This window comes from Manis pentadactyla, chromosome 13 (genome assembly GCF_030020395.1).
Source record: "Manis pentadactyla isolate mManPen7 chromosome 13, mManPen7.hap1, whole genome shotgun sequence".
NCBI classification, from domain to species: Eukaryota; Metazoa; Chordata; class Mammalia; order Pholidota; family Manidae; genus Manis; species Manis pentadactyla.
Window position 1 is genome coordinate 86,810,024 of NC_080031.1, and position 12,712 is coordinate 86,822,735.

The 12,712-nt window shown below is 39.9% G+C and overlaps 1 pseudogene; it reads left to right on the forward strand.

Annotated features, from left to right (window-relative positions):
- The window catches only part of LOC130680360 (protein Shroom1-like), a 345,760-nt pseudogene that overhangs the window by 52,588 nt on the left and 280,460 nt on the right, over nucleotides 1-12,712 (forward strand).

Sequence of the window (12,712 nt, forward strand, 5' to 3'; positions counted from 1 at the left end):
GGGTACCAGAAGAAGAAGAGAGAGAAAAAGGGATAGAAAGTGTCTTTGAAGAAATAATTGCTGAAATCTTCCCCATACTAGGGGAGGAAATGGCCTCTCAGACCACAGAGGTACACAGAACTCCCATGACAAGGGATCCAAGGAGGGCAACACCAAGACACATAATAATTAAAATGGCAAAGGTCAAAGACTAGGACAAAGTATTAAAGGCAGCCAGAGAGGAAAAAAAAGGTCACCTACAAAGGAAAACCCATCAGGCTATCATCAGACTTCTTGACAGAAACCTTACAGGCCAGAAGAGAATGGCATGATATACTTAATGCAATGAAACAGAAGGGCCTCGAACCAAGACTACTGTATCCAGCACGATTATCATTTAAATATGAAGGAGGGATTAAACAATTCCCAGACAAGCAAAAGTTGAGGGAATTTGCCTCCCACAAACCACCTCTACAGGGCATCTTACAGGGACTGCTCTAGATGGGAGCACTCCTAAAAAGAGCACAGAACAAAACACCCAACATATGAAGAAGGGAGGAGGAGGAAGAAGAAGGGAGAGAAATAAAGAATCATCAGACCGTGTTTATAACAGCTCAATAAGCGAGTTAAGATAGGCAGTAAGATAGTAAAGAAGCTAACCTTGAACCTTTGGTAACCACAAACTTAAAGCCTGCAATGGCAATAAGTACATACCTTTCAATAATCACCCTAAATGTAAATGGACTGAATGCACCAATCAAAAGACACAGAGTAATAGAATGGATAAAAACGCAAGTCCCATCCATATGCTGCTTACAAGAGACTCACCTCAAACCCAAAGACATGCACAGACTTAAAGTCAAGGGATGGAAAAAGAAATTTCATGCAAACAACACAGAGAATACAGCAGGTGTTGCAATACTAGTATCAGACAAAATAGACTTCAACATAAAGAAGGTAACAAAAGGTAAAGAAGGACATTGCATAATGATAAAGGGCTCAGTCCAACAAGAGGATATAACCATTATAAATATATATGCATCCAATACAGGAGCACCAGCATATGTGAAACAAATACTAAAAGAATTAAAGGAGGAAACAGAATGCAATGCATTCTGGGAGACTTCAACACACCACTCACTCCAAAGGACAGATCCACCAGAAAGAAAATAAGTAAGAACACAGAGGCACTGAACAATGCACTAGAACAGATGGACCTAATAGACATCTACAGAACTCTACATCGAAAAGCAACAGGATACAGATTCTTCTCAAGTGCACATGGAACATTCTCCAGAATAGACCACATACTAGGCCACAAAAAGAGCCTCAGTAAATTCCAGAAGATTGAAATTCTACCAACCAACTTTTCGGACCACAAAGGCATAAAACTAGAAATAAATTGTACAAAGAAAGCAAAAAGGCTCACAAACACATGGACGCTTAACAACATGCTCCTAAATAATCAATGGATCAGCAACCGAATTAAAATAGAGTTCAAGCAATACATGGAAACAAATGACAACAACAGCACAAAGCCCCAACTACTGTGGGATACAGCAAAAGCTGTCTTAAGGGGAAAGTATATAGCAATCCAGGCATATTTAAAGGAAGAACAATCCCAAATGAATGGTCTAATGTCACAATTATCGAAATTGGAAAGAGAAGAACAAATGAGGGCTAAGGTCAGCAGAAGGAGGGACATAATAAAGATCAGAGAAGAAATAAATAAAATTGAGAAGAATGAAACAATAGCAAAAATCAATGAAACCAAGAGCTGGTTCTTTGAGAAAATAAACAAAATAGATAAGCCTCTAGCCAGACTTATTAAGAGGAAAAGAGAGTCAACACATATCAACAGAATCAGAAATGAGAAAGGAAAAATCATGACGGACCCCACAGAAATACAAAGAATTATTAGAGAGTACTATGAAAACCTATATGCTAACAAGTTGGGAAACTTAGGAGAAATGGCCAACTTCCTAGAAAAATACAACCTTCCAAGACTGACCCAGAAAGAAACAGAAAATCTAAACAGACCAATTACCAGGAACGAAATTGAAGCGGTAATCAAAAAACTACCCAAGAACAAAAGCCCTGGCCAGATGGATTTACCTCAGAATTTTATCAGACATACAGAGAAGGCATAATACCCATTCTCCTTAAAGTTTTCCAAAATAGAAGAGGAGGGAATACTCCCAAACTCATTCTATGAAGCCAACACCAGCCTAATACCAAAACCAGGCAGAGACCCCACCAAAAAAGAAAACTACAGACCAGTATCCCTGATGAACATAGATGCAAAAATACTGAATAAAATATTAGCAAACCGAATTCAAAAATGCATCAAAAGGATCATACACCATGACCAAGTGGGATTCATCCCAGGGATGCAAGGATGGTACAACATTTGAAAATCCATCGACATCATCCACCACATCAACAAAAGGAAAGACAAAAACCACATGATCATCTCCATAGATGCTGAAAAAGCATCCGACAAAATTCAACATCCATTCATGACAAAAACTCTCAACAAAATGGGTATAGAGGGCAAGTACCTCAACATAATAAAGGCCATATATGAAAAACCCACAGCCAACATCGTACTGAGCAGCGAGAGGCTGAAAGCTTTTCCTCTGTGATCGGGAACAAGACAGGGATGCCCACTCTCCCCACTGTTATTTAACATAGTACTGGAAGTCCTAGCCACGGAAATTGGACAAAACAAAGAAATACAAGGAATCCAGATTGGTAAAGGAGAAGTTAAACTGTCACTATTTGCAGATGACATGGTATTGTACATAAAAATCCCTAAAGACTCCACTCCGAAACTACTAAAGCTAATACCGGAATTCAGCAAAGTTGCAGGATACAAAATTAACACACAGAAATCTGTGGCTTTCCTATACACTAACAATAAACTAATAGAAAGAGAAATCAGGAAGACAATTGCATTCACAATTGCATCAAAAGAATAAAATATCTAGGAATAAACCTAACCAAGGAAGTGAAAGACCTATACCCTGAAAACTATAAGACACTCCTCAGAGAAATTAAAGAGGTCACTAACACATGGAAACTCATCCCATGCTCCTGGCTAGGAAGAATTAGTATTGTCAAAATGACCATCCTGCCAAAAGCAATATACAGATTCGATGCAATCCCTATCAAATTACCGACAGCATTCTTCAATGAACTGGAACAAATAGTTCAAAAATTCATATGGAACCATCAAAGACCCCTAATAGCCAATGCAATCCTGAGAAGGAAGAATAAAGTGGGGGGGATCTCACTCCCCAACTTCAAGCTCTACTACAAAGCCACAGTAATCAAGACAATTTGGTATTGGCACGAGAACAGAACCACAGACCAATGGAACTATTTAGAAACTCCAAACATTAACCCACACACATATGGTCAACTAATATTCAATAAAGGGACCAAGGACACACAATGGGGAAATGACAGTCTCTTCAATAGATGGTGCTGGCAAAACTGGACAGCTACATGTAAGAGAATGAAACTGGATCACTGTCTAACCCCATACACAAAAGTAAATTCAAAATGGATCAAAGACTTTAATGTAAGTCACGAAACCATAAAACTCTTAGAAAAAAACATAGGCAAAAATCTCTTAGAAACATGAGTGACCTCTTCTTGAACATATCTCCCTGGGCAAGGGAAACAAACGCAAAAATGAACAATTGGGACTGTATCGAGCTGAAAAGCTTCTGTACAGCAAAGGACACCATCAGTAGAACAAAAAGGTACCCTACAGTATGGGAGAATATATTCATAAATGACAGATCCAATGAAGGGTTGACATCCAAAATATATAAAGAGCTCACACACCTCAACAAACAAAAAGCAAATAATCCAATTAAAAAATGGGCAGAGGAGCTGAATAGACAGTTCTCTAAAGAAGAAATTCCGATGGCCAACAGACACATGAAAAGATTCTCCACATCGCTTGTCATCAGAGAAATGCAAATAAAAACCACAATGAGATATCACCTCACACCAGTAAGGATGGCTACCATCCAAAAGACAAACAACAACAAATGTTGGCGAGGTTGTGGAGAAAGGGGAACCCTCCTACACTGCTGGTGGGAATGTAAATTAGTTCAACCATTGTGGAAAGCAGTATGGAGGTTCCTCAAAATGCTCAAAACAGACTTACCATTTGACCCAGGAATTCCACTTCTAGGAATTTACCCCAAGAATGCAGTAGCCCAGTTTGAAAAAGACAGATGCACCCCTATGTTTATCGCAGCACTATTTACAATAGCCAAGATATGGATGCAACCTAAATGTCCATCTGTAGATGAATGGATAAAGAAGATGTGGTACACATACACAATGAAATATTACTCAGCTACAAGAAATAAACAGGTCCTACCATTTGCAACAACATGGACGGAGCTAGAGGGTATTATGCTCAGTGAAATAAGCCAGGTGGAGAAAGACATGTACCAAATAATTTCACTCATATGTGGAGTATAAGAACAAAAGAAAACTGAAGGAACCAAATAGCAGCAGAAGCACAGAACCCAAGAATGGACTAACAGTTACCAAAGGGAAAGGGACTGGGGTGGACGGTTGGGAAGGGAGGGATAAGGGATTAGAAAAAGAAAGGGGGCATTACGATTAACATGTATAGTGTGGGGGAGGCACGGGGAGGGCTGTGCAACACAGAGAAGACAAGTAGTGATTTTACAGCATCTTAACTACACAGATGGACAGTGACTGTGAAGGGGTATGTGGGGGGACTTGGTGAAGGGGTTAACCAATAAACATAATGTCTTTCATGTAATTGTAGATTAATGATACCAAAATAAAATTAATAAAAAAATATATATATAATTTTAATTACTCCAGTAGTACATTCATAAATATATCCATACTTGAATAGGAAAATCATATAAATAAGCCTGCAGGCCCCTTTGACCTGCCCAGTCTTGGCTCTTTCCCCACTTTCCTAACGGTTGCTGTGGTGCCCAGTTTGGAGTATATCCTTCTAGACCTTCATTCTGTGTACCTGCACACACACACTGACCCAGGAAGATCTGTAGTATTTGTCTGTTTATATGCGAAGCATTGTGTGTCTATGTGCTGAAAACATGAGAGGTAATATACCTTATATCTTTCTACAGCTTATGTTTTTCTTTTAGAAAAATAGCTTGGCGATCCAGCCATGTTGGTACCCAGAGTCCACTTCATTTTAAAAACCGCCTCATGGTTGTGGTAGAATAATGTCCTTCTTTCCCTAAGATGTCCATGAAACAGCAGACCGGGACTGCCTCCATTTTGTGTCCTCCATCTTGAATCACTATGTCCCCTACATGACCCCTAGCCGACCGGGCCGCCTCCATTTTGTTCTGTGTTCTCCATCTTTAGTAAGAAGTTTCCCGCTCAAGCCATGCCCATTCCCGCTGAAACCATGCCCAGCAACCTGCGCAACAAGACCCTGACCCTCCTCAGCCAATCAGCTAAGGCCACAACCATCACCCCACCAATTGCCCAGACCCGTATAACATCTTTGTATTTTTTAAACTCGCTTGCTCTCTCTGGCATCTCGCCGCTGCGTCGGTGCAGATAGGAGATTGAGCTCCAGCTAGATTGAATAAAGGCTCTTTGCTTTTGCATCTGACTCAGCTCCCTGGTAGTCTTTGGGGATCACGAATTCTGGGCATAACAGTCCATACCGTACTCCTTGGAGCTTGGAATATGTTACCTTACATGGCAGAGGGACTTTGCAGATGTGATTCAAGATGCAGAGCTTGCAATGGGAGATTATTTGGCATTCTCCTGCGGGCCCAGCCATCACTTGTCCTTTACAGTGGAAGAAGAAGGTGGAAGGACAGGTAAGAGAGAGGTGATGTGAGAGGGACAGGCAGGTGCCAGGTTTGAAGATGGAGGAGGGGCCATGAGCTGAGAAGGCAGTGATCTCTGGAAACGGGGGATGGCTCAGTTGGTAGCCAGCAAGAAAAGCAACCTCTGTTTTACAACTGCAGGGAACTGAAGTCTGTCAGCGGCCTGAATGAGCAGGCAATAGGTTCTCTCCTAGAGCTGCCTGGCGGGAACAGCCCAGAGACACCTTGAGTGTAGCCTGTGAGATCGCTCGTCCTGCTAAGGATTCCTTGAACACACTTGCTTGGGCCCAGGGGAAATTATTATTCTAGGCAGTGTTTCCTGGAAGTATCTTGGGTGATCTGGAGTAAGAAATACATTTATGTAGTGACCCACCCACATATAAAACTTAGAGGAAAATTTCAAGAAATTATACTTGTCCTTACTACATCTGTTGCATTCTGATACTTTGTAAGCTGCTCGATTTTATTCAGATTCAAAGCTGGTTGCTAGCCACCAACTTTATTTCACAGTTCACAAGTGAATCTCAGCCTGTAGTTTAAAAAACACTGATCTAGAAGCTGCCTGGGTAGGTTATCACACAGTAAGGCTGAGCGAACATGTGCTCTGACCACTCTTTAGACCATCAGAGATCTCCAAGAATGACAAATTCATTTTTGACAGCGTAGTCTACAATTCTGCAATCACAGGACTTAGAAACAAGCTAATTTCTCATATATGTTTTATATTATGATTTAGTATTTCTAAAATTTTTGTTCTAAAGCTGTCTGTTGAAATAATTACAGATTCACAGGAAGTTGCAAAGATAGTACAAAGAGGTCTGTCCCCTCCTCTAGTTTTTCCCAAGGGTTACATCTTACGTAATCAAAACCAGGAAACTGACATTGGTACATTGTATATGTAGAGTTGTGTTATTTACTCCATTGTGTAGATTCATATAAACACCTCTGCCATGGAGGTACAGAACATTCTATTTTGGTAAAGATCTCCCTCTCTATAGTCGTACCCATCTTCCCTTTTCTCAACCATCCCTAACCTTGGGCAGCTAATCTGTTTTCCATCTCTGTAATTTTGTCATTTTCAGAATGTTATGTAATGGATTCTCGTAAGATGTGACCTTTTGAGACGGGCTTTTTTCACCCAGCATAATGCCCTGGAGGTGCTTCCAAGTTACTGTGTGTATCAGTAGTTCCTTTATTTTTTGATGGATAGTGTTCCATGCCATGTATGATGGATTAACCATTCATCTATTAAGGGAGGTGTTTGGTTTCCAGTTTTTGGCTGTTATGAATAAAACTGTCCTGAACAATCATGTTTAAGTAGTGTGTGGATATAAATTGTTATTTCTCTGGGATTGCTTATCATATGATAAGTAAATTTTTAGTTTGATTAGAAATTGCCAAAGCACTTTTTGGAGTGGCTGTACCACTTCACATTCCCACCTGTATGTAATGTATGAGAAACACAATTTCTCTACATTCTTGTTAGCATTTGGCAAAGTCACTGTTTATGTTACTGTTCAAATAGGCGTAGTGGTAGCTCGTGTGGTCTTCATTTGCATTTTCCTCATGGCTAATGATGCCAAACATCTTTTTGTGTGCTTGTTCGCCATCTGTATATCCTTTCTGGTGAAATGTCTCTTCATGTCTATTTTTTATTTTGAGAGTTGCGTATTAGTCTGGTGGATGGTGGCTAGGGAGGCATGGTATTGTTTGGTGCTTTTTGGTTCTGAATGTATAAGAATGGAGGCTTCTGATCTTAGGACAGTCAGACATGGATGAAATGGCCATGCTTGTTTATATTTCCACCAGCACTTCTTTGAGTGCCTGTTTCCCCATATCTTGGTAAATATTAAATTTATTGAACCTTTTTCTGGTCGGTTTGAGCAAAAATAGATCTGCCTTTGAGACTAAGCATCTTTTCATAGGTTTTCAGCATTTGTATTTACTCTTTCAAGAATTACCTGTTTGTAGCCTTTGCCACCTTTTAAAATAATCTTTAGTCACGCCAATAATTCTGTTATTCATTTTTTTTAAAGAAAATTTACAGGTAAGGCTAATGTCCTTTGAGTACCATCCTATTCCTTAACATACTGCCCCCAAACGTAGTAGGGGGTGGGTGTGCCGGCCTAGCTGTGGCGTGGTCGGTCTGGGTGGCCTGGACTAGAATGACTGCTCTCTTCCATAAGGTTTTTCTGGGAATGTTCTCATTGTGAAGCCCAGCAAAGGAAACAAACATGTAAGCCATTTTTGAAGTCTCTGCTTTGTGTCCAGTTTGCTACTGTCCCATTAGCTAAAGCAAGTCATGTGGTTAAGGCCGCCATCAGTGTGCGAGGGCACTGTTAAAAGGCATAGGTATAAGGAGGCATGAAACTGGGGCCATTATAGAACCAGTCTACCATGGCCCCCCTTTGGCTGCAATTAGTCACATGCCTCCCACATGCAAAATACGCTTTCCCCCATTCCAGGATCCCCAAAGACTTTCCAGTCATGTCCTTATACTTGGAGTCTAAGATCTCATGCTTTACAGTCAGATCTGTACGTGGTTCCCTGGATGCAACTTCTCTTGTTCTGGGCCCTGTGAATTAAAGACAGGTCACAGCTGCCCCCCCACCCCCGCCGCTCACCTTTCCTTGTGGTGAGACAAGGACAGGACCACAGCAATAGATGCTCTCACTCAAAAGGGGAAGAATGGGAGGAATATTGCATCACTGTCTGTAGCAATCCCAGAATCAGGTGGGAAAAATGTTGCCAGGTTCCCCTATTTTTGCTGGGACTTAGCTTCTAGGTACTTGCTGCTTCAGAGGTGGTGAATGTGCCTTGATCCATCATTTTCCAAAGCTCTTGGCCCCACCGTCTGAGATGTCCTCCCTTTTCCACTTCCTGCCTTGGTCACTCCTGAAGAGAAAACACGCTCTATGAACAATTTCTCATCCTTTTTCCTATCCATAGGTCATTGTACATTCTGAATAATTTGAACCCAGCCCAGAGGCACTTACGACAATACAACCTTCTCAAAAGCTTTGTGGGTTTTCTGTGCATCTTGATTCCGTTTTCCCAAAACCATCCCCATAATTGTTTTAAGAACTTTGTCTTATCTAGGCTTAGTAACTGCTATTCTGGGCATGTCAGACAGTGTTCTTAAGATTCCTAGGTTTGCCTGTGTTCAGCTGAGAGAGTCTGTGGGGCAGCATCTTAAGTGTTTATTCAAGCTTTTGCTCATGTCAGGTTTCCTACTGCCCCCTTGGCCAAAGCAGGTCACATAGCAAACCCAGAGTCAGTATGGGCAGGTGCTGCAAAAGGTCATGGATTCAGGGAGGTACGAAAAAATGAGGCATTGATGTGTTCCATCTACCACAAAAGGTAATTTTGAAAAGTTTGGTGTGATGTGTGTGTGTGAACATGTTGTATGATATGATTCTGCATCTTATTGTTTTCATTCAGTAATATCTTTTGGTGTGTGATCTATTCCTTTTTATTGCTATAAGAATTTCACTGTGACTGTATAGTGCATTTTACTGAGCCATTTCTGTGAGGAATAAACATTTATGTTATTTCCAATTTTTTCACTATTGCTGTATTTCAGATAGTCTAGGATGTACTTTTCTTCTCACTTTAACATCTGTAATTCATGATGTCTTACAGGTATTTCACAGGGTTGTTCTTTTGTTGGTACACAAACAGTGATGCACTTTGCAATCAGTGTTTGAGTAGATTTGATGAAACACGGTATCAGCATTGATGAATATCCTTCATGGACTGATCTCCAAATTCGTTGTAACGATTTATGTTCTTATCCTTGCTGTCGTTCCTTGCCAACATTGGTGCGTGGTTAGATGTTTTCTTGTTTAGGCAACCTGAAAGAAATGAGGCGGTATCTCGCTGCAGTGTTAAGTGCATATCCCTGATTAAACATGACCTCATATGTACTGGTCATTTATGTTTCCTTTCTGTGAATTGCCTGTTTAAATCTGTTGCCTGTTTTTTAATAGGATTTTGTATTTTTCTTATTGACTAAAAGGAATTCTTTATACGTGGTAGACTCTAATATTTCATTAATGCATTGCAAATATCTTCTTCCAGTTTGAAGTTTATCTTTTCACTTTAAGTATAGAGTTCTTTTTTATAGATAATTTAAATGTTAATGGAGTTGAATTTTTAAAATCAGTCTTTTTTATGTGTAGGCTTTTGTGTCTTAAAAATTCCTTCACTCCTACTACTGTAACTGCTAATAGTGGTGGGCACTATTTCTTGAGCAGTTACTGTGTGTCAGGCACTGTTCTACGTGCTTTACACGTAGTCACTTGTTACCTCAACAACCTTATCGAATAGTAATTACTAACTCCACTCTACACCAAGGAATTAGGGGGTCAAGTAGGTGTGGTAGGTTGAATAATGCCCCCTCCCTCCCACAAAGATAATCACATTCTAAACCCTGTAAACTGAATATTACCTTATATGACAAAGGATGAATATTACTTTATGTGGCTAACAATGTAATCAAGTTAAGGATCAAGGATCTCGAGGTGGGGAGAGTGCCCCGCATTGTCCGGGTGTGCCCAGGGGTGATCAGAGGTATCCTTATGAGAGGGAGGTTTTACTGCACAGAAGAAAAGGCAAAGGGACCAAAGTGGCAGTGAGGCGGCCACAAGCCAAGGAACACCAGGAGCCACTAGAAGCTGGAAGAAGCAAGGGGCAGATGACATATTTTCATGTTGTTGTCCATGGGTTTTGTCTTTAATGAATTATCTCTCTTTTTCTCCTTTTAGGAGGATTAGCTCTGTCTCTCTTTTTTCTGTTGGGTAATTTTGTTCCTATGAGATCTTTATATGTGTATGACACATGTACTTTCCAATAGGCAACATCACTTTTCACACGGTTCATGTTGTCTTCCCATTCAGACTTCTACATTTTTAATCAAATTGATCATTTTTAATTTATATATTTAGCTGTGATTTGCTTAAGAAGACTTTCTCTAACTTCACATTTTCTTCTAAGGTTTTGAGTCTCTTGAATGTTTAGGTTTTTCATCTATCTGGAATTTATTTTTGAGAAAACTGGGTGGGGACATAATTTAATTTTTTCCCCCACTGTGGAGAATCAGTTACCTCAATACCATTATTAAAAGGTCCAATTTCCTCCCTCGGACCTGAAATGTCTCTCGCACGCGTGGATCCCTTTCTGGCCTCCCTGACAGTCCGCTGCTCAACTGACCTCTCTTTAATACAAACAGTGTTCATTCTAGTTTTACACGGTTTGATGTTCAGCAGGGCAAGCTCCCCCTCTTTTTCAAACTGGTTTTTACTACTGTTGTATGTTTACATTTTTAAGAATTAAAAAGCATTTATTAGAGAAGTTTTAGAGCAGTTTAAGGTTCTTAGCAAAATTGAGGGGAAGGTACAGAGTTTCCCGCACGCCCCCGGCCCCCGCACATGCACAGCCTCCCCGATAATCAACAGACCCAGCAGTGGTGCATTTGTTAGATTCAGTGAACTTCCCCTGCCACATCAGAACCACCCAAGACCACGGTTTACATTAGGGTTCACTCCTGGTGTTTTCCATTCTTTGGGTTTGGACAAATGTGTAATGACACGTGTCCACTATTGCCCTAAAAATCCTCTGTGATCCATCTATTCATCTCACCCTCCCCCCAAAATCCTGGCAACCACAGACTTTTTTACTGTCTCCATGATTCTGCCTTTTCCAAAATGTCATATAGTTGGACTCTTACAGTGTGTAACCTTGTCAGATTGGTTTCTTTCACTTAGTAAAGCATTTAGGTTTCGTACACTTCTTTTCGTGTTTCGGTAACATTTTTTTTTAGTGCTAAATAATGTTCTATCATTTGGTTGTATTGCAGTTTATTAATTCACCTGCAGAAGGACACCTTGATTTCTTCCAAGTTTTGGCAGTTATGAATAAAGCTGCTATAAAAACTGTGGGCAGGTTTTTATGTGGACATAACTTTTCAACACCTGAGGGTAAATATGAAGCACAGTTGCTGGATCATATGGTAAAAGACTATGTTTAATTTTGTAAGAAACTGCTCAACTTTTTCCAAAGTGATTTTTGTATTTATGTTTTCATATGCATTTTGGAGTCACCTTCTACAATTCCTTGAAAAATCTGGTTGATATTAAAATTGCATTTGCATTGACTTTATAGTTTATTTGAGAGAGAATTGATCACTTTGCTGTAATCTTCCCTTCTCAAAAATGAGTTCTCTCTCCAGTTAGATCACTTTTTATTATCTTCTAGTTAAGTCTTATAGTTGTACTATTTCTTGCACATTTCTTATCAGTTATATTCCAAGTACATAATGTACTGATACCTTTCTTTTCCTACTATGTATTATAATTTGGTAGTGCTAGCACACAGGAGCTATTGATTGTTTTGACACAAAAGTCTGACTTGTAGTCTTATTTTTATTCTTTATTTCTGGATTTGAGTTGTAGTAAGGAATGTTTTCCACACTTTCTAGTCATGCGTTTTTTTTCCTAATACTTCTGTGGTTTCACTTTTTATTTTTCGACCTTTGGTCAGTTTGGCATTTATTCTGGGCTTTGGTATAAGGAACCAATCCAGTTTTACCTTCTTTTCTATGACTGTATAGTGTGCCATCACCATTCTTTCCTTTCCTCACCAATTTGAGCTACTGCCTTAATTTTGACTACATTTTCATATTTTCATATTTCTGGCTCTTCTGTCCCACTGGCCTGTCCGCCAAGGCAGGCATAGTACCATGCTGTTTTATCAGAGGGGCTTTACAGTGTGTATCTGGTAGGGCTGGTGTGTACATGTGTGAGTGATTTATTCATTTTAGTGCTAGTAGGTCCTTTCATTTTGCAGACATGTATCTT